This window comes from Ischnura elegans, chromosome X (genome assembly GCF_921293095.1).
Source record: "Ischnura elegans chromosome X, ioIscEleg1.1, whole genome shotgun sequence".
NCBI lineage: Eukaryota > Metazoa > Arthropoda > Insecta > Odonata > Coenagrionidae > Ischnura > Ischnura elegans.
In genome coordinates, this window is record NC_060259.1 from 70404422 (window position 1) to 70426546 (window position 22125).

Here is a 22125-nt window from a genome sequence, read left to right on the forward strand (position 1 = left end):
TAAATCCAGTTCCTTTTTAATAAGTTTAATGGGTATTTGTTTACTGATATTTAATTCAGTGAATCTTAGAAATGTAACTGAATCCAGTTACTCTTCGGGCACTAACGGATGGACGGATGTTGACACAACTTTCCCAGTCTACTGAACAGAGTAGATCACAGATTGTCTTAACCCTCCTCTTTCTACCATGGAGTTCTGATGTTATATAGCGAAATGGATGAATTCGCACCTCGAGGATTTCAGTGTGGGAGCCTGTCCAAAGTCACCAAACAGATTTGAACCGGGGGCAAATCAGGGGCTGGGCGACTTCACCTCAGCTGCTCGTAGGCGCGTATCGGTGACACCCGTTACGTCACGCCCAAGGCCGCCGTGGTGATAGAGCCAGCGCACCGCCACCCATTCTCACCGAATGATCCGAGACGGCCAGTTGGAAAAGCGGCGCGGGGGGTCGTAGGGGAGGCGCAAGAGGGGGGAATCGGAGGTCCAAGGACGCCCGGGGAAAGAGGAGAACGAAGAGATGTTCCTTCAGCTCTTCAAGCAATAGGCTCTCGCGGACAATCCCAAACAGGAAGTGTGGCTCTCGACTGAGTGGTTTATCTCGTACGCCCGTCCCACTTGTGCACAGCTGACGAACCCCCTTCAATATCGCGATCGCTTCCGCGGCAACTAGTCATCCTTTTGTCGTGTGTGCCGGTGGCGTCACTTCGCTCATTGGCGGCTCTGCGGCAGAAGGCTCTCGGTCACCTGACGGCGCGAAGAAGACGCTGCTCGGTCTCCGGGGCGATAAAGACAGAGAGTGCGGTGGCCGTGTAAGTGTCGCTCCATATACTGGGTAGCGGCGGCGAGGGCTCCGTTAGCCGCGGACGACGAACAAGTGAGGGGCTGCTGTGGGCCGCGTCGGGCGGGCTGCTCTTCCACTTGGCCCGGACGGTGTCTTCGGCTTCGCGCAAGGTTTGTGTTGTTTCTCTATCCAGACGTCAAAGTGTCCCGGGGAATCAGTGTCAGTGGGGCTCGTGCGGCATTTGGAATGCATAACGGAAGGCGCCCATGTGTTTCCTTCCCAAGTGAGTGACGTTATTGCTGAGGATGGTCCCTTTCTCTCTGGATTAGTGTTTGGAATTTTCGTGTGTTCGTGTAGTGCTTCGCTGGTTTTGATAATAAGTGGATCAGGGTGCTTGCCGTTACCCTGATTTTCTTGCGGTGCATTTCATCGTAAAACTTAGATGACCGTGATCCCTAGCTTTAGTCCCTAGCTTTCGTTAATCCAATTTATGTGCTGTTTGATGCTCTGATTTTGAAACCGTAAGGCCCGATTATGATATATTTTTCAGTAGAAATCGGATTCGAGCAGCTAGTGCCAAGCAGTTATCACTACTCGTACTACTTTCATACCGAAGTCTTCCACGGCTATTGAAGTTACTAGTTAATTTGAGGAGTAAGCTGTCCATTTATGCTTTGTCCTCCCCGATGAATGGGTAAAAATAAAACAATGGGTGATTTCCTTTTTTAATACAATTCTATCAAAGATTCTTCCAGTTGAACAGTTTAGTTTGGTTTTTATTAATCAATTACGCCACTTTCTGGTTCTCTTTCATACCACGACCCCGGATTTATCGCGTTGTATACACGTGATCCAACCTTTTCTTAGTGCTGTATCTGCTGTGGTACTCTACTATGATGGCTCATACCCAGTTATCTTCAATGGAAAATCCTTAAAGAAGTAATTCAAACTACTTTGATAGCATTGTCATAGATTTGTTACAATTTGTATATCCAAATAATTTCGCAGTAAAATTGATAAAAAGATTAAATAGCGGTTTTCTGAGAACGCGAGCCCCAATGCCCCCTGAAAATTGGACGTTATGCAAAAATTATAATTTGGAATCGCTGGATTTCCTCTTGAAATTATAAATACCAAAAATAAAAAACCCTGGTTTAAGACTTGAATCAATTAAAAAGAAAGTGTGAAATGTTTTGTATTTACCTACTGCGCTTTTCAATAGCAATTTGATAAATAAACTATGGCAATAAAAGAGATGATATGACTCTTGGCCAATTTTGAAGGGCACATTTAGGTGGGCGGCATTGATTTTTTTCTGAAACAGTTTCACTCTTTGCTGAATAAAGAGGTTTGTGAAAGAATAGGATGGAAAATTGTCCAGTGGAAAACTTCTGGGCTTAGTTATTGGTTGCGAAACGAATTGTTTCGGCAGTTTTGTAAAGAATAAGGACGGATAGACCGGAACAATGAGGAAAGTGTTGGGATTTCTGCTATGATCGAAGTTCCAGAGAAAAAAGGTACTTATTGCTTTGAAAATGTGACCCCAAACAGGACTAAGAAGAAAACAACTCCCATCGGTTAGATATAGGGAGCTCTCATTTTCCTCTTGACCACTTCGAGGCAATAACAAGGCCAAGGCTGAACTCTGGGAGCACTTTCAATTACGGCTGCCGTTTGTATGCGTCTTGAACAACTCTCTGACCACGGTTTTATTTACGCCTAGGTATCAGATATTTTAATTTTAACTCTATTTTTAAAATTTTTATTGCTATTAACTATTGCCCACATCTCTAATATGTCTGCTATTTTTCCCCAAATTTCAGCTTTAACTCACAAATCGTGATTGAAAACCCTTTCGTGAGTGGCAATAGTGGCAATCAATATATTATTTTTCTGAGAACGATTCTCTCAAATCTAATTTTTTAAATATAGGCTTCTTCCTCGATATTCTGCTTTTTTTTAACCGTTACTTAATCTTAAACTTGGGGGCTAATATTAATGACATATGTTTTTTACGTTGATATTATTACAGAGAAAATATGCAGAAAGTTATCCGTAAAAAAATTAAACAACTTGGATGAAACTACTGTGAAATTATTTAAGATATCTTAAGTTTTGACTTGCTCGGTCATCTTCAAGTAGGCGCTTAAATATGGCTCATCGTATAGGAAAACCAGTCGTCTTATTTTACCATGTTCCTAGGTCACCAGGTGATTTCATTTTCTTTCATGACATGACATGATAATTATTTCCGACATGATATGATAATTGTTCACCTGAAAACCCAGCAAATATTTATTATATATTATTTTTTAAATCCACATCTAGGTGGTACAGCGGGATTCTATGACTAGCATTTCCTTATAAATTCCTCACTAAGTAGCAAAGCTCAAACATTCTCCGCATTCCTTCTGCTGTAGCTATCATGTTATGACGCAAATGAAGGAACTATGTGAATATATTCACGGACTACTCACGCTCGACCAATAAACCATCGATTGATGATAGGATATTGGGAGTTAATTGGCTGCTACGACGGTGATTTCCATGGCAGGGAGTTAATTCCTTCGCCATGATTTGATTCCTCTGAATGGAAGGAATTACAGCTCCACCCTTCCTATCAATTCTCAGCATTGACTTCACATCATAGTTTGTTTTTAATCCGAGAAACAGGATGCGTAGAAGTGGCGGCAATTCTCAGTGATTTTCCAGCTTGACGGTGTTAGCGTTGAATCAGTGAAACGTTCCGTTCCCAAGGCCGAGCGGTGGAAAAATAAAATGTCACATGAACTACCTAATCAGAGGCAACCTAGTCGTCCCCACTACCCGCCAATTCCCCTCCCCATTCCGGGCTCCTCTATCCTAGAACTTGACCGCGATATCGCCCTATCATTAACTAATTCACTGGAATGTTTCACTTCCCGAATGATTACTTCTCTTCAACGCCCTCTATCACTCCCGCTCTTCACACTCTTGATTAAGCGGCACTTGCTTCGTGATGTTCTCGTGGGACCGGATTTCTATAGTAACCAATGGTGCGGATTCCTAGCAAATTCTAGCAAATAGGCATGCGGCAGGGGTAGCGGTGTAAAATACCCATAATTATACCAATTAACCTGTGTATGTACCCCTCTAAATATAAGGAAAATCGTAAATATCTGAGTAGGTACTTCCGGCTTTCAAGTTATTCTGAATCCGCAATCAATGCAACGACGATAGGTGAAGCTATCTCAAATGCATGCGTAAGGATTTTCAGAGGGACAGATTTCATTAATAAATGATAGCCTTTTTATTTCAAAAAGTGTGCAAAAGTGTTTTTGTCAAGGCAATATGCGGTATAATTATAGTCATTTTATGACTATCATTTTTCCTGCTGTGAAAAATACTGTCGACTACTTAAGCTCATGAAATCGCAAACAAATTTCTCAGAACAAGTTGAAAATACTGTCATAGCTACCCAAATGAAAATGATGGACGAAAACGTGATCGGAACGCGATTTATACTGTGGTAATTTTTACTCGTGGCAGAAATTATTATTTTACCAATCTCCTTGGCAATGTATTTTCTAGCTTCATTCAGAGCTTGTGCTAAAGTGATGATGTATGGTCTATTTCAAACCTAGTCGGTTTAACTCCCTTCGCCTCGAGAATATTCACCTGAACCGGTATTGAAACGTGGAACTATGGTTTATCATGCCAGCACACTTAAAGCCAATTGCATCTTAGGCGCTGAAAAGATTGCATGACTGTGGGTTCTTAATAACAGTACCCCTAGTGGACCGGTAGGAAGCGACACCTAACACCATGAATCTCCTCAAAATATGAAAATTAAAAAACGTGAATAGCGTGGGTAGGTATATTTTGCGCATTGACTCGGAGATAGGTACTAAGTTTTGTTGCTCGATTTCCGGTGTTGATGATTTTATTCGCAATTTTGTTATTAGTGTCTAAATGATTATCCCTACGTAGGTACTGCGTTCACATTTCTGGTTAGTATTACGCAGCAGTCGCTGAATATTACATGCTACATAGTTATTTCCAGGGTTTTACGAGAATCTTTAAATACAACTTATATTTATGAGAGGCTAGCGACAGCTGAAGTTCGATATTTCACAGAAAATTTTGCTATGGAGAGTAGAAGGAAACTCGGTATAAGTGACTACATATTTATGAGAGATCACGACCCATCCGATTGGCGGAGTGTTAACTTGAAGTACCCCCAAAGCGACCGTCCGTTGTCCTCAACGAGAGTTCATTTACTTAAACCCCATGGCCTTAAAGGAGAGGAGTATAGGCTGAAAGATAACTGTGCCTCATACTGTAAACACTTCCGTCGTACCTTAGGCAGAATGAACTCAGCAGCAAGAGCATTTCACAATAATTAAAATCATAATATAGCCACAAGATTGAAAGCTTTGAAAGATTGCGACGTCATCCAATAAAATTTAGAACCATTCTCTTTACATCAATGAAACCTGTGACATCAAATTTTATACCTGATATGGCTACGCAAAATTTTCGTTACATTCTTTGCAAAAATTACGCATTGTTCAAAGATCTTCCAGTTTGCTGTTAAGACTCTTATTTTCTCCGATTGAAGCCCAATATGAATGCAATTATCTATATTTTTATGCATGAATTATCTAACATATAAATAACCTTGTTGCTCGTTGTAAATAATATTAAGTACGTGGCCTTAATTGCAATTCAGAAAATTTGTATGAAATATTGTCTTCTGTTCAAATGTCTATTTAAAGTGTAGCTGTGGTTAATACTTTGCCTTCATTCATTAGATATGTCTGCCATATGAATGACCTTTAACCACTGCTATTGATTTAACCGCATTCACTTCCAGTTAGTTCGTATAAATACAAAGCGCCACCGCCAAGCACCAACTCATAATGTATGTATGACTTTCATAATTGATGGGAAATCACCAGGGGCAACGCGCAAATGGGAACAAAATATGGGCGATAATATTTTTACTTTCAGTGACCTCGGTGTCGAATAACATCATGCACAACGAAGAAGGTTGCATTTTGCTACTTACAGATGGCATTATCAGTTCGTTTTTATAGGTTTATACAGCATGTCTCTCGGATTATTATATATTTTTTCCGCTCAGCTAATATAACTCTAAATTATTTAGTACAAACTGTTCCTATTTTCAAATATAATAGGTAAGATTCCTTTTCATTCCCAAAAACTATTCTCCATTTTCACAATTAATCCATTTCAACGGTAAATATTTACTGCAATAAGCAAACGGGCCACTATTTCTACACTTGAAGTGCTTAGAAGAGCAGATATGTCCTTGCTTTTACTCAAGCATCAGCAATTTGCTGACGCGAGTGTTTTCCGTTAGCGCGGCCGTAATGTTGTTCAGAACATCGCGTGTTCTTGCACAAATGACGCTTTGCAAGTGGAAATTGCATCACTGCTCCCGATGTGCATAAGATTTTTTCATTGAAAGCGCGAGTAAAACCGCGGTAACCCCTTAAACGATTTCATGGCGTAGAACAATATCAAGTTGCGGGTTTCAATGGAGATAGAATTGACTTACATAGTAAGAGATATGAATAAAAAATATGGAATGATCAAAACGTTTGCTTTAATTAAGCTTTCACGGAATCTAAATTCCTATAATAGAAGCTAGAGTAAATTTATAATGTATTTATCTAGCATGATGTATATTATGTATTGCTTATTTTTAAGATGACGCGCCATGATTGAACCTTGGCCGGAAGACTGGTGTCATAACATTTAAGACACATGGAAATAAGTTGTGATTCGTGCAAAATATATTTCATGTATCACCGAGGAGTATTATTAAGGCAACAGATGACGTGGCATAATAGATCTTAAATGACCGTAAGATTCGTGCAATAATATTCTAGGTGCGTGGGAAGGAATAGTGACACATTTTCTATGAATATAAACATTTTCATTTTCGTAATCCCCCCGCTTATTCAGAACCTTCTGAGGCAGTATTACGCTGTTTGCTCTTAAAATCCATGAGATTTTCTCAATCCTTTAGCCTTTTTTCAGTAGTTCCAATGCACTCACTTGGTTGATTTCACGTATTTTGTCGCCATTGGAGAAACATATTTCATTTAGTCTTATAAATAAAGATAAAAAATATTATAGATAAAAGTCTTATTCATTTAATTTTCTTCGACGACATTCACTTTTTAGCATTCCAGGAGTGAATATCATTGGTTATCTCTATTTTCCTGTATTTCTGGCTTTCAAAATTGTCGTTCCTATTAAATATCTCCTTTTGTTACACATTTTTAGCAGAAACACCTTTAACAAGCATGCATGGATGTCAAAAAAATAAGGTGGAATGTTTCTTGAAGGAGAAAGCATTTAGTAAAATTTCCTCAAAACACTATCAATTGTCGATTTATTAATTCTTTAAATAGCATTACAGCTCGAAGGTCTACTTGCGGAAAAAGATCACCGAGTTGTCGCCCTGTGTCGTACAGGTATTATAGAATCTAAAGCCCCGGTTCTCACCATATTCCTCCGGTGGTTTTAATGTGATGTCTGGTATTTAATCGGCAAATTTTGATATTGCGGGGGACGGGTCATTCCGATGGCTTAAGTTGTGGCTTTCCCTCTTTAGGCCCGGATTCAAATCCTGGAGCTGATGGAGATATTTCAGAGGTAGCCTAATCCCTGTTTGAGTTCTGTGTGGAGGACGCTTCAAGACAAAGCACTCCTTCCTTCGGATGGGACGTTATGCCGTTTTGTTATGAGCGACTTTCATTATGAGCAGGATATTACCGATGCTGGGTTTCTCTCCGCCATCATGGAGCAAATGACGTGAGCCGTCTGTCGCCTCCTCCAAATACCAATATCATAGCTTAATATTGCGTTTCATTAATGTTTTCAGGTGCGTCTCCGATGAAATGTTTTGATGTCGATCCCTAATTTACTTTAATTTCTATCAGCTCCACAGACGTAGTACTCCCGCTCAATCGGTCATATTTTGTCTTTCTCCATGACACCTTGCTTATTTAAAAATTGAGTCATCGTCAAAAATTTTCAGAGCAGACTGCAGAGTTTCTCTTTATCAATATTCTCCAACAACTCAAATATAAAAATTATATCCAAGAAAATATTTAAGCAAAATGCTCCAATGTGAGATTCGTGCAAATATTGGCTAGGAATTATTCTATATCCCCTGAAAATTTCAAGGTGGTAGCTTAAATTTATTTACGAGCATTATGTCAAGAGGAAAACCTGTCAACAGGGAGAAGTTTTTTCAGCTGCTGACGTGAATTTTTTTTTATTTCATAGGTGATTTCCTCTCCGATCTATCTCTGATATCTAAGAATACTATCCTCGAGAAAATAGATTGGTCAAAATCATATAAATTAATCAACCTTTGAGATAGTAAAGAAAACAGTGAGAGAGTGAATTTTTCCAGGGAAAAAAGGTTTTGCAAATCCTAAAAGGTCGGTAAAGTGGAATCAGGTCAGTAAAGTGGGTCTTTAACCGTGAAATTCGGTATAACACATGAAAGCAAAACATGACATCAATGAGATGGCAACATGGAAATAAAACGAATTTTAAACTTCGGTTTGAAATAAAGTCGATAATTTTTGGATAGCTCCTGTGTATTATGGCTGATTTATTTTTGAACAAGTTACTTCTTGGCTCAACAAGAATAAAAGACAATGGTAGTTGTGTAAAAAAAAGTAAATCTTTAATTGTTTGCGTTAGGAAGCCATGATAATTTTTCAGCAAGCTATTTGAGCAGGGGAGCGTTTAGGAGAGGAACGAATCATTGTATTTTGAAATATCTCTACAGATTTTCAAGGACAAGAAAATTAAGCAATCAAACTGTAAATCATTCGTTCGTTAAATGTCACCAGCATAAACCTAAACCGCATAGTTTCGCCATATCATTTTGAAACTGCGTGTCTTTCAGCTGTTTATTCAGATTCGCAATTAATGGCTGAAAATATTTTCTATGGGATAATCATAGATTACAAAAATCGTGTAAAATAACCATTACCGGTAATTGAGCAAAATAAGGCAGTATTAATTCTCATTTTAAATCATCTATTAGATTGGCTTTAAAGGCACGCCCTTAGGAAAAAATTCTTTTTTTAGATCCTTTTTCATCAATTGTGTCTAACTTAATCACGCTAATATCGGAGTCTCGTCAGTTTACGGGTTAAAAACGAATAATCACGAGAGAACTTTACCAGGACTGGTAGTCAAAACAACGACCTTTGTTTTCGGTCAGTTGCGCAGGCTAGCACGATTTTACATATTTCTCAAGCCTTTAGGAAATTCTACTCGATGGTTCTCATCAATATTTGACTTTCAATGGGATTAGCCCAGTCCAAAACATCAAGTGCCCCTGCGGATGTGGAAAAATATTCCCTGCGGAAGTGCGGCGCATCGCTGGCCATTTAAGCTCGTCTTTGAAAATGCAAGCCTCATGGTACACAATGCTAACTTCGCATGGCTGGTTTTTCGTAGAAAAATCTCCATTGTTATTCTTTTCCGCTACGCATAGTTAATCCTCTCTATAGAACTCGCTCTCAGGTCAACGACGAACACTTCACGAAGCATAAAGCCCACCACCGGGCGCTGCATCAAAATAGATCATTTACCACAAATTGTGAACCGAGGCATTTCGATACAGTTTAGAATATAGTTAAATTTTAGCTGTCGAACAAATCTGCTCCATATTTAGGTTAAATGAAATATTTTGTCCATCATAATAAAAGGATAAAAACTCACTGGAAACAAATTTACGAACTGGAGTTCGTCTCAACTTTTATGAAAATTTATATTAACATGAACGGAAAAGGCAAAGAATGGTGCCATAGCTTAAGGATAGAATAAATGTTCTCTGTAAATTATATCCACGGTTTAACTCTTCGGCAATCTACCGCTCAACGGAATAGAACCTCGCTATTCTTTTGTTTATAGTAACTGTTGAGGCCTTTCAGGTTATTGTCGATAGTATGATACACATCATATCTCCAACTCATTTCCGTTATTTAAAATGATAACATTTTTCTAATTGATACGTTTATCCGTTGCAATATCGTAATATGGCTTGGTCATCTATTGTTGTTACATGTAAGTTTGATTTTGTGATGTCCACCACTCACTCAAAAGAAATGCTCTTCAAGGGAGCCTTTGTTGTTTTTTCTACTAACCAACAGATCTCAACCACAATTTTGTCAATTAAAGTAGCTTAACTGTCGCATTGAAGCTTTCAGTTTCTAAATTTTTGGTATAAATAAGTTAATTAAACATTTGGTGAAAAATGAAACCTCTCCAGGAAATTCAAACGTTTTTGTTTTGTTATTGCATGGTGTTTCAGTGGCCTTTTACACCATATCGTGCCCTAAACAATGCCGAACGTGCCTTTATCTCATTGTCAGAAATCTAATTCATACCTTTATGAACGCATAATTTAGAATGAAACATGCCATAAACTTAGCCTTTGTCCCTTGTGCGGGATGCCTAAGTTGAATGAAAATATAAACTTTTGAGTGTCGTGCCGCATTACGACGCTTTCTGATAATACGTCATTATATATAGTTATGCACTATTTTCCGAGAATTTGACTCATTTGGTGTTGCAATCCTAGGCTTTATTCTCCTTTCTAATCTAAGAGAGATTCGAATGAATTGTCTGTGCGGGAGCGAACCTCTGGACTTCGGACAACCAGGCCGATACGTCACCCTCGTGGCGCCTAGTGATATAATGTCTTTGTGACCACCAGTGGTGCTTATGTTACGCATCACGCAATTGTGTGATAGCTAAGCGTTTCATTTTCAGAACTTACGTAATCCCTAATCCCGTGCACGCGACGGGAAAGTATTGAAAGCGATTACACGGGTAAAAGGTTCCGCGCGATCCACCTTCATAACTGGAGTCATCACCTCAAATAGATAATGGGATTTGATGAGAGAAAAGAGATAATGAGATAAAATAATTCGATGGCAAACCCAATATATGGTGACCACGATGATGGCAGTCACGATTTCTGCGCATCGAGCCGTTATCCTGAATAAAAATACACACTTTTAAGGTCAAATAAACGTACAAAAACGCACGTAGCAATTGCTGTAAACAAGACTTTTCGATTTCATACATTACGAACTCAGTCATTCCCTTTTTACGGAAATGTTGCAATTGTTTTTTGAAGGACATGGATAGAATCGGATTAATATTAATGTTTATTAATGTAAAATAATTTGGTCAAATTGTTTGACCAAAGGATTGCTTTAAGGATTCACACATTCATTCGTAGTAATTCGGTTTAATTTGCTCGCTGAGGGATTAGCATTTTATTAGGAGGGATTATTTACCTTAATCGTGATGTTATTATCATATTCCTCAATTACCTATTTCATTTTCACCGATTGGACACCATTAAAATACATGACTATTATGGACTCTTGTGAGTGAGTAGTTCAATTAATTTTTGGCCGTTTGTTGCCAGTAATGTTACATGTATTTTGGTTTATGAGTATCGCGTTCATTACCATTTGAAGCCAAATAACTCAATTCTTGGAGCTCTTCATTCAGGCCTTCTCAAATAAGTGCCTCAGTGATCGAAATGCTCTTTTCGCAATTTCACATTGAGCGCTGCATCGGAGATGATTAGTGTGTATCTAGAAGTGTGACGGAGGAATATTGTTGCCATGGAAGGCTTTCCGTATTTTTCTGGATGGTAAAAATAAAAAGGGAAAAATATAAATCGTGCGTGTAAAAAAAATGAAAAAACCATCTAACAATGCCCTGATATTTAATCACCATGAAGCAGCTGTATCATTTACCGTCACATCATAAAAGTCTTCTTAAAAAAAATCTTTGTTCTCACCAGTACCACATTGCATTCAAATAAAATGTGTCAAATATCAGTTTCAATCACCAATCATGCTTAATGAAATTATTCTCATGCATAATTTTTAATTTCTCATTTCCTAATGATGGTTATTTATTCATCGAGGTCTTTCCCTCACGATTAGTGAAAGAATCCCTCTCCAGAGCGTAAACAAAAACGAGCCACGCAAGGCTCATTCACATGGCCGAGGAATTGATAAGAAGCGGTGAAGTGCTAGGCATTTGTTCCTGACATCATCAAAATATCTTTGATAGGGTGAAGGCCGTCGAGTTTTTGCCTAGAAACATGGGCGGCGGATCGAAAAACGGAAAATAGCGGGTCTCCGTATTTGTCAAGTTATATCACAATTGACTATTTATAATAAGGCTGAATCATACGAATATTGTTTCTATCCCTTTGGAGAGACAACTCCAGAGATGGCGGAAAAAATGAGTTTCTTGCGATCATTTTCCGCGATGGCTCGAGGGATGGGATTTCTATCCCTTTTTTCACAACTCGACAGGTTCCTTTTTCCGTCCCTGAAGCCATAGCTTGCACCATCCTTCAGGAGATTAAAACGCATGGCCGCTAACAGCGCTAGTAACGCCACCCTAAGCTTTTAATTGAATGGCGGTTGTAAATACGGAAAGTAACGGAATAGGCGATGGAAAAGGGGACGGTGGGAATGAACGTCTGATTCAGAAAATGATTGGCCGACCGAACATTTCTTTGGTCCCTGAAAAGCTATCGCTGGATCTATCTCTCAAGGGATAGGAAAAATGATCTTGTGATTCAGGTTTAAATTGTGAATAAGCCCTATAAATAATATAGAATGCTTCCCTGACAAACTTCCTTCACTTTTCGTCTTGGTCTCTTTTTCATCTGTGTTCGATAAATAACTTACAATTGTGATCCCATAGTGTATGCATTCATTTCAAGTCTAATTTAAAATTTATATTTACATTTCACTCTGTGGAAAAAACGCTGATGATATAATTTCTGTTGTAAGCTATGGGCAGTATGATAGCCATATTTTTCGTGGGCAAATGAAAGGAGAAAATGGTTTCTTATTTTCGCATAAGAATTTTGCATGCAATTACTTTCATGTTCAGTATTTCGTTTTTCACGGAAATATTTCTCATGTTTTCTCATTAGAGCACAAGCGTTTTTAATTGATGACCAATTAATTGGATTTATGCATGCGGAAAATGGCATTGAAATGGTGCTTGGCATTACATAAAAGTGAGAAATTAAATTCGTTTGAAGGCCTAATATCAGTGCTTCATTTAAAACGATTAAAAACACATGAATTTCGCCATCGAGTTTTGATGCAATATGTCAGCCAAAGCTGTCATTGGGAAATAATTACTTGATTTCCTATTGCTTCGTCTTATTTCTCTCCATAAAAAAGTAACAGGATTTCCGGACAAAAAGGCATGAAATTCTGTAACTATTTAATTTCTTATAGCATTAATAGATATTTAATTTCATTAACTTTTAGTTTTATTTGCAACTGGTTTCATTATTCTGGATTAGGTCAAGTTCATCCCCGCGAATTTACTGATCTGAGCTAGTAACAGACGAATGATTCCACGCAAATAGCGAAATAATTTTATGACCGTCTAGCTCCGGTTGGATCTGGAACGGTAGATTGAGGAGCTACTGAGTTATAAATGGTACGTAGCTAACGGTAAAATATTTAAGGCGCCGGAATCATTTCGTGCGTCATGTTCTGGGAATTTATTATATGACCGTCATAATGAAGCAGATATTTACGATAAGTGTGGCTGCCATCGGACGAAAAGATTCACCCCTAGTTACAGTTTCGTTAACGAAGGGAGTTGAAAGGTATTTGTGGTCATTAATGCTTTTAGAGATTTAAGAAAAACGTAAAATGCTGGAAATAATTACCGAATATTCCGCTTTTTTTATTCAGCTAGTTGTTAGGTCCTGAGCTGGATTGCTGAGTTAGCTCACATTGAAGAATTGTGATTTCGCAGATGCTCTTCAAGCATTGGTGGTACTTGCAACTGGGACAAAAGGTTAAAAAGTCTCTGTTTCTAGGCCAAGTAATAAACTAGTAAAGAGTAGTAGATGGCTATTTCGAGGTCAAGGAACAGGATTGTGATTGCGAATAGTAGATGCAGAAGTCATTTCGAGCTTACTTCTCGAACCCTATTCATGCTATAATAGTATGTATCTATATAATTTAATTTAATATTTTAAATGCGTGAGTATTGTGTTTCAAATTTAAAATTTCATACAAATTAGAATAAATATTTATAAATTTGTCTAAACAGAAGAATAAATGTGACTCTTGAGCATGAAATACTCTCCTCGAAAGTTCTTGGAAAGGAATGAATTGCAGCAAAAACTCACGCTTAACATTATGGGTAACTAAAATTATTTTTTAAATTATGAAGTATCTCCCCTTATTCTCAAGATTACGCATAAGTGTGCATTCGGGAGCTTTATTCCCTTCTTCATCCCTTTAAAAGTAAAGTTATCTTATCCTTACGGTTCTTCAGATGCATTTTTCTAGTGAAATAACACCCTTCAACCCAGCCTATCCCTCCTCTGGTTTGAAATCATTCTGTGACCCTAGCCTAGGGTATGTCGTTCTCCTGCCTTTTAACTGAGTTTGCGCTCTCTTCTTTACTCCAATATAATGCGTTCAGTGATAGGCCCTTTTATGCACTTCACCAGTGAGACAGTTGGTCCCAAAATTTATCTCGACCGCTGACGTAACACTTAATAATGTCATCAGAGGAGCCCATTCATGACATGGTTTTGAACTAGTTCATTCGGTTTGCGAATGCGCAGCGAGACTTCTTAGACGTGCGACGTTCCAGGGCAAGCTCCTCACGACTCCTCATGAAAATGTTTTGAAGTTGGAACCAATATTTTGCTCTCGAAATGCATCCACCGTTTGTGTCATCGATGCGTTATTTGCAATTTATCACAAAACGCGTGGATGTTTAATGTAAGATACCACCTATTCATCTGTACTTGCCAGGTCCTAAATACTGGGGCTCTACTCAAAACGTGAACTAATAAAATAATGAAAATATACTTCTTTTCACCTTCTAGTTCTACCTGAGGACATCTCACTTATCTAGCCATGCTTTTTGGAGAGAAATTTTACTCTCATTCCTCGTATGGCTCAAAATTACGAGTTATTAAAATTATTTTTGAAATTACGAAATATTCCCCTTTATCCTTAAAATTACGCTTGAGGGTGCATTCGGGAGCTGTATCCTTCATCATCTCTTTAAAAGTAAACTTATCTTATCCAAACGGTTCTTCAGATGGAGTTTTCGAGTGAAATAAAATCCTTCACCTCAGCCTACCCCTCTCGTAGTCTTTCATTATTCCGTGTTCATTTTTTTATTTCATCGTAGGAATGTGAATGGTTGTTATTGAATTCTCTTGGAATTATCCGCGAATTCAGTGGGAAAACCGATGGTGTTCCCGCCTCCCATTTACTTGCTCCAATTGCGCGTTCAGAGACGATCGGAGTAAATCCGATCAGTGTCAAGCGCAGCCCCAGTGGTCCCTTCCCATTTGCCGACCACTGCCGCGCATGCTGCCTCGCTAATCGCCAAATCGATCCCGATTATTGTCACCTGGCTGTGGCGCTTGAGTGACCTATTGGGCCAATACCAAGACTCAATTTCGCAATCAGTAACGAAATTGAGTCTTTGAATATCTTCGCGAAATTTAAAAGTTTGAATTGAGAATTTAAATAAAGAATTAAGAGTGATTTTTTTCACTCGACGTATTTCTTACATCACATATATTTTTTCGTTGCATTTAAGAAAAGCGTAATAACATGCTTGGGCACGGAAACGGAATGGCCAATTTGTTAGATCGTTGAGCTGTTAAAGATCCAGATTTCATGGCAGGAGTGAAGCTTTGGGACACCCCCTACAAGGAATCCTCCCACTGGGATTTACCCCAGGGATTTTCATCAGCCTGCAGCTTATTCTGGGGCGAGCTCCATTCTCACCTCACCAAATCAACCTTCGGGTTTAAATACTTAATGAGCGATTGACTAGCGTAATTGATGTCAGAATTACAGGCTGTTTTGACTCGTTCTCCTTTAGATAGCGTGGATAATTAATTTTTGATTCCATTGTGATATAATTCCAATTTCGAAACGTTGATGTTTGGTAAAGCTTAGCACACAAGGTGAATCATGATTCGTAGCCCTTCGACTACAACGCGAATTAGTGACGGGATTATGGAGGAAGTGTCGCCTTGCAGTGTCTGTGGGTTGACGGGTTGGGAGAGGATGCTTTCTGTTATCCGCACTGCCTCGTGATAGCTTGGACCCATTTTCAGGCCCAAACAGATCCTCTCCACAACGGAAATAAAAATGGACTTTAAGATGGTTCACTATTTGTTAAGTTTATTGGCAACAACGGCGATATCACTCCATAATGAGAACGTAGTAGTGAGTAAATAGTGTAATTACTGACCCATCTTAAACTTTGATTTTTATCTCCGTAAAATGTTGCTATCTGATCGTTAAATTTGAGGTTATTGTAACTTTATTTTTGATGACTTGGATAGCTTCCATAACTTACTTGGGTGGTGATTATATTTCTTTTATTATGGTAAGTGTAGTGAGATGGATGTTTTTCTTTTGGAGACAGGGGCTGAATTCAAATTTTTGCAAGCGATAACGTTTCTGTAAAATTATCGATCATAACATTTTTTGACCCAATTCAGTGAAGATACTTCTTTAGTGTCTCAGGTCAAAAACATTATTTGGGGCTTGTCCCTTATCTTTCTTCGGGTGGTTTACGATGCTGATTTATCATTCTTCTATAGATAAGTTCCGCTTGTTTGACGTCATTCAACTCGAAAAATTTTTATCTCACGTTTATGGAGTTATTATCCGTTGAAAGTTTCGGAAACAGGCTTGAACGCATCCATAAACCATTTAGCGATTTCTCTTTCAAAAACCTGCTCGTCAGCAATTCTTTCTGATGGTATAATTTTTTTATATAATTCTATAAATTAAAAAATTAGATCGATAAAAATGTGCCATCTTAGGAAACGTAGTTTTTGTGATAGCAAAAGTCGCATGTCGATAGCAAAAATCTAGCGTATACTTTGAATCCCGACGCAAATTTTATCGTCATTATAGTTAAGTGGGTCAGACATGCATGTTGACTCGCCAGTCTGGTACCAGTCAATGTGAAATCCTCCGACTAATTCAATTCGCCATAAAAATTCAATAGCAATATAAGTTTCAGACTTAAGAAAGCATAAGATCAAGATATCGTCGATTTTATTATCATGGCAAGACTTATCCATTTTCCTTACGAAACGTTTTTCCAACTAAATAAAATCTTAATAATTATTCTATAAATATGTAACGTAATATTATCTCCGAAAGAAATTTTTTTGGAACCCCTCCAGTTAAAGATCTGAATGAATTGAAAGATTTTGTTGCAGCACGCAGTAGGAAATGCTGCATAACTTACTAACATATTTAGCGGCTAATTATTATTGGAATAATTGGTCTCTGCAGGATTATTTCGGAAATGTAGCAACTGAAGTCTGATGGGCGAGATCCTTGATCTTCCTTTAATCTGGTTAACCTATACTTTTATCGACCCTCGATCATAGAGCCTATGCCCATCATTTTTTGGTGGTTATTTCATCAGCCCCATATTTCTAGGCGTTCTTTTGTTGCGATTTCGAAAATAATTCCCTCTGCTCATATTGCTAGTTCCAACGGAGAAGGTTGAGAAGGCTGGTTCGAGCCCCAAGCGTAAACTGAGTTTCTAGCCAAACGAGAGACAAAGAATTTAACATTTCATGTTGGCTGTATTTTTATTATTTAATAATATCAACCCGCTACCTTAGGTAGGCATATGAGCAGGTTTTACTGCCTGCGTAAAACTTTCATTTATGTACGTGATGAAATGTACTCATAAAAACCGAACTTCTGTGTCTTTACGAATAAGTGAACACTTGGGACACAGCGAGCGTGCATCCGGTGTGCCTGCCGTTAAATCCTCCTGTGCTTTTTCAACGATCCCGTTGCATGGTGCGTATAAACTCGCTCTTTTTATGGAGGAGTGAAGCAAGGATATTCCCACTTATTGGCATCGCGAGGGATCAGACTCCAACCATCGACCAAAGTCGAAGACGCGCCGTTTCCCAGATTAAGGTTACCCATTTCTAATGCCTTCCTCACCCCATGTTAGTATTTTTTTAAGTCTGTGAGTAATTTAATCCTCGCAAATTATGGGGTAAATAAATGGTACCCTACCCCACTCAATCTAACGGAATTTGGGACGAGTTGATATTGTCAGAATCCTTTGGAGAAATATTCACTAAATTACTTCCTGGAATATTTTTCGCTCGAGGATTTTAGAATTCTAGCTTAATTCATTATTCGATCATGATTCGTATATCGAAATGAAGCGGCCAGGGTAGTCAAGGAATAGTCATGAATATGCACTCGGAAGTCTATAAATCAGTTCTTTTAGATTACGTGTAACTCAAATTTTCTGTACATATAATTCCCACCCAGTGTAAGACGCACCCATATTTTTAATTGCATTATGTTTTTGGCCATAATAAATTTCCAATGTGTCCATGTGAAATATGCATCTCGTTTATGGTGGACGGCATCTGCCAATGCATTGATCATCTGCTGTCTAACGCTCGGAACAATATTGCCCAAGTGGGATGGATGCTCGTGAATGGCCTTAGCGCCTGCAATTAGGGAGCCAACTATCGATCGCCCCTTTATGATTGTATATTCTTGTTGCTATAGTTACTGTGATTTCCAAGGTTACTTTGATCAATTGAACTTCTTGGGTAACAATTAGTTTTGAGGATTCTGCATCAAATATCAACGCCAGCCCAATAAAAAATAATTACTGAAAATATTTTTGTATCCATATATAAAACGCGTGCGCGTTTGTACCCATGAAAAATAGGCAACCAATTTATTTAACTAATTTTCGCGTATAAAAAAATGCGTTTTATATAAAGAAGATTACGGTGAGTACTTTTCGCTGGGTATTCCATTTTTGTCGTGCACACTCTTCAGTCAACGAGGATCGCGGCTAGTTTTTCCTAGGTAAACTGTCAATAACAATCTATCCGTTAGCCATGCCATCCTGCCCACCTCTGAATCAATATGTGGAGGTTGTTACATTGCGGAGATTACGAACAGATTTTTTTAGTTTCCTACCTCGCGTTAAGTACGGTTTTTTTCATTTCCCTATTCGTTAAAAATGTACTGCAAATATGTGTTATATATTGCTCTAACTACAGCCAAATTCGATCGGCGTTGGAGGATTTAAAGCTGAAATGTTGCAGAGTTACCGTAATTGATGATTGAAAATAACGTGACCTGACCGAATTTATTGAACGTAAATTGTGAGGTCGCCTCCTCGAATATTTCTAGGAATGCACTTCGACCGTGGGTTTAAGGAAAACGGCCACGTTCCGCGGTTTTCTCCTTCCGGCAATTTATGACGCTTTCTTCCTCTTCCTCCAATAACTCTATCCTCTATGACGCATTGATCGTCTGTCTCGAGCGTACAATTAGGCCACATGAGACGCTGGTCTGCTGCTAACAGCCGCGCCGCCTCGGACCGCTCACCTTCCAACGTGCAGACCAATCGATGATTTCCTTAGCTAAGTCGCATTTATGCAGCCGGTGTTGGGTCGAGATAATCCTTAGAGATTATGCGAACTCTGATTATCCGTTACGCATGTAAAATTCCAAATCATTTCAAACCCACTTGCTATCGATAATGCGCCGGCGTGGAAAATCAAACTCCACAATTTAAAGCACTCTCGAAGCATAGTGTGATTTACATTCGTCTAATTTCTCGAAAATAAGGTGTATAATTGCGTAATTCCATTTCTCTTTTTCAAATGTATTTATATTCATGTTCTTTTTCATGTTTTCATGATTTTTCGGGTACGAAATTAGTACTTCCATAGCGTATTTTTTCCTATAGTCAGCAGCAGAAATCACTTGAAAATAGGTTACAATTTTCAATGGCTCACTCACTCAATGATTCAAGCTGAAGGTTGGGTGGGATAGTTGACAGTAGAGCTCACTTCCATCTAAGCCACCGGCGTGTGAATGTCACGCAGGCGAGTGAATTCACACAATGTCCCTTTCCCTGGGCCACCTCGCACTGCGAGGATTTTTGCTTGAAGATGTCCGAAGGCTTCACCTCGGACCTTAACCCGGGACCCCTCGATCAGCAGCCAAGTGCTCTACCCACTCGGCCGCCACGCTCCATTAGCGGAGTTTACAGGGAAATATTTAACCAGTAACTTTATATAAGTCACCGAAAGATCTGAAAAATAATGATGAGGTCTGCCTTTAAAGAAAAATTGACCAGAGAAATAACATGTACAATCGACTAAAATAGCATTAAACATCTAAGCGAAAAGTAAGCTGCTACGACTAAGTAATGCGTTGGAGTAATTTAATTAAACTTATGGAAGAATCGATATTTCATCTGCTTGAATAGGGAAGTACACTAGTGTTTCAAATGCACCAAACACATGTTTTAAATTAGAGTTTAGAATAACATAATGTCGTGAAACCACATTTTAAATCCTAATAGTGAATACTTGATTCGAGATGACCGTCCGAAATATGGAAAAATTCAAAGGCCGCTAAAACGGGTGTCCATGTTGAATATTGGCCGTGACGTCACAAGGCAGTAGCAGAAGGCAGCTTCTACGCCGTTTAGTTCTACCACTATTATTGCATAGAAAAATTACTGAATTTGAGGGTATCCGTTTTTTGCTGTCATAAAATATCTTCAGAATATATATGTGGATGCTTCTCTTTTGAGTACATGACTTCATCATTGCGTAATATATTTATATTCATTTACGTGTCAACTTCAAGTTTGGAAAGAGTAGTGCGAATAGCACATTGAATCTTTAATAAATAGATGATGGTTTTTATTTTTCGCTGGGTATATTTTGGCACAATTCCGTTTATCATGCCAAAACCTTTTTTGTAAGAACTGAGTCAAACTAATACACCTATTTCAGACGTTTGCTGCAAGACTTATTCGCTGCGTATGTATTCACGCCGGCCGGAACCAAAGATTATATACTCTAGGCCGGAACGTTCGCCCTTCGCAACTAGAATCATGGGATGTTAGCCTTATTTCCGTGCTGGCTGGTTTTTGCAATGGATTGCTGTCCAGGACGGGTTCAAGAAAAGTTAATCTTGGTTGGGAGAAGGAAAATTCCAACGATTTATAAATGGTATACCAAACTTTGATGTATTTATGGTCACTGAATTTTTGAAAAAGGAGGACAGGTTCAACGTTCCATAGAAATGCGAGGCGTTAAAGCTTACAAGGGGAGACCACGTACCTTGCTCCGTCTTTTTCAATTAGGGCCTTAGTTAGGCTGTAATTAATTAATTTTCATGCGGTACTTTTTACAAGTCGTATATAAATTCAAAATATTTTTCTAAACAGAATGGGTCAATTGGGGTAGTGGTAGCGTGTCTCATTCCCACCCTGAGGAACAGAGTTCAAGACTTCGTCACGGCAGTATATTTTGTTGCCTTCATAATGATCATACGGCGTCAAGTTTATCATTATTATTAATTGCAGCAATCAGAGACATGAGAAAAATTTTTTATCATCATAATGGCGTTTAGGTATTTTAGCAGTGTCATTACAAACGCAGAGATGCGACGACTACAAGGGTTGGTGTGCGCTAAAATTTTAATTTTTTCTTTGCTTAAACTGACCAACTTCCACATTAAAAATGAAAACCACTCTTGCAAGAGCACATACCATTAAAGGCTCGCGGCAAGCAACATTATGCGTACAGACATAATTAATAAGAACACAAAACGAATATAAAATGCCATAATTCTCGAACACTTGTAATTCACATTACTCCAAAGGGAGTTTACTTACTTAGTACCTACCTCAGTACCTAGTACTGAGTACCTATCAGTTTACCTCAGTAGCAGTGCTAAAAGAACCATTCCGAAATATAATTTCAATTAACAAATAGGATGAAATAAAAGTTGATAACCCTGGACCGGGCGAGCTGGCGTATAAAATACGTCAATCTTTGAAAACCAAGGATCTCAACATCGTACGTACATTCTGGGCTAGAATGGTCTCGTGTATTCCTACAATGTACTTTGACTGCCTATATTGCGAGTTTTCAAAGTTCGAGGTATTGTAGCTAATTTTTAGTATCAGCAAGATGAACCCGTCACCAGTGGAGTATAAATTACGCCGCGCGACCTGCCGTGTACCTTTATATCTGTATCACCTATAAATGTACTAATTTCAACAAATAAAGATTAACTTTAACAAAATCGTTTGTTATCATATATGCACATATCACGGGCAAAGTACGCATTTTGCCCGGTCGTGTAACATAACAGTCGCGCCATAATTCTTAAACCAAACTACTTTCAGTTTATACATTACAT

The 22125-nt window shown here is 38.5% G+C and overlaps 1 protein-coding gene across 1 annotated transcript in view; it reads left to right on the top strand.

Moving 5' to 3' along the window:
• Nucleotides 1-500: 500 nt before the first annotated feature.
• Nucleotides 501-22125, top strand: part of LOC124170666 (neutral ceramidase) — a 72597-nt gene continuing 50972 nt past the window's right edge. The window contains exon 1 of the mRNA XM_046549545.1: nt 501-951. The gene's annotated coding sequence lies outside the window, so the exon portion shown is untranslated. The remainder of the gene's footprint in view (nt 952-22125) is intronic.